Source organism: Arachis hypogaea, chromosome 4 (assembly GCF_003086295.3).
Source record: "Arachis hypogaea cultivar Tifrunner chromosome 4, arahy.Tifrunner.gnm2.J5K5, whole genome shotgun sequence".
NCBI classification, from domain to species: domain Eukaryota; kingdom Viridiplantae; phylum Streptophyta; class Magnoliopsida; order Fabales; family Fabaceae; genus Arachis; species Arachis hypogaea.
Window position 1 is genome coordinate 58523499 of NC_092039.1, and position 1085 is coordinate 58524583.

At 43.3% G+C, this 1085-nt stretch overlaps 1 non-coding gene across 1 annotated transcript; it reads left to right on the forward strand.

Moving 5' to 3' along the window:
* Positions 1-626: 626 nt before the first annotated feature.
* On the forward strand, positions 627-730 carry LOC112798390 (small nucleolar RNA R71). The gene has a single exon (XR_003200002.1). It is a non-coding gene; the product is annotated as a small nucleolar RNA R71 (small nucleolar RNA).
* The last annotated feature ends 355 nt before the right edge of the window (positions 731-1085 follow it).

Genomic DNA, 1085 nt, shown 5'->3' on the forward strand with positions numbered 1-1085 from the left:
GAGTCTCAATCTTTGAAAGTTTATCCTCGGTTAGTGATGGTGGATTGAGATTAGGTGGTTGAGAAGGGTGGTTAGGTGAGTGTTGATAGGATCTCTGTGAGATATGTTGGTGAGTTGCATTGTTGTTGGAATTGTGGTTGTGGCATCTCTAGTTTTGGCCTTGGTCTTGTTGATTCCCCCACCCAAAATTGGGGTGATTTCTCCATCCAGAATTGTAAGTTTTGGAGTATGGATCATGGATTTGTCTGGGTGAGTTTCCAACGTAGTTGGCTTGTACCCAGTCACCTTCTTCCCCTGCATTCACTCCTTCTTGAGCTGGTGATGAAGTGATGACTACTGCAACTTGGTTTTTCTCCACCTTCTTGGTAAGATCTGCTAGCTGCTTGGTGATCATCTTATTTTGAGCCAGCAATGCATCCATGTGGTTCAGCTCCATTACTCCTCGAGTGTTGCTTCTTTCAGAAGCATAGAAGTAGTCATTCTCAGCTACCGTCTCAATGACATCTATGGCTTCTTCAATGGTTTTCTTCTTGTTTAGAGAGCCCACTGAGGAATGGTCTATAGCCTTCTTTGACTCATAAGAGAAACCTTCATAGAAAATGTGAAGCTGAACCCATTCATTGAACATGTCTGGTGGGCATCTTCTTGTTAAGTCCTTGAATCTCTCCCATGTCTCATAGAGAGTCTCACCATCTTGTTGCCTGAAAGTTTGCACCTCATCTCTCAGCCTATTAATTCTTTGAGGAGGGTAGAATCTCGCCAAAAACTTGTTTACCACTTCTTCCCAATTTGTTAAGCTCTCCTTTGGAAAGGACTCCAACCACTTGGATGCTTTGTCCCTGAGTGAAAAAGGGAACAAAAGCAGCCTATAGACATTCGGGTGGACTCCATTAGACTTCACAGTGTCACATATTCTCAGGAAGGTGGTTAGATGTTGATTGGGGTCTTCTTGGGCACTTCCTCCAAATGAGCAGTTGTTCTGAACAAGGGTGATGAGCTGGGGTTTTAATTCAAAGTTGTTGGCATGTATAGTGGGCTTTTGGATGCTACTTCCGTAGTTTTCTGGATTTAGATTGATGTAAGAG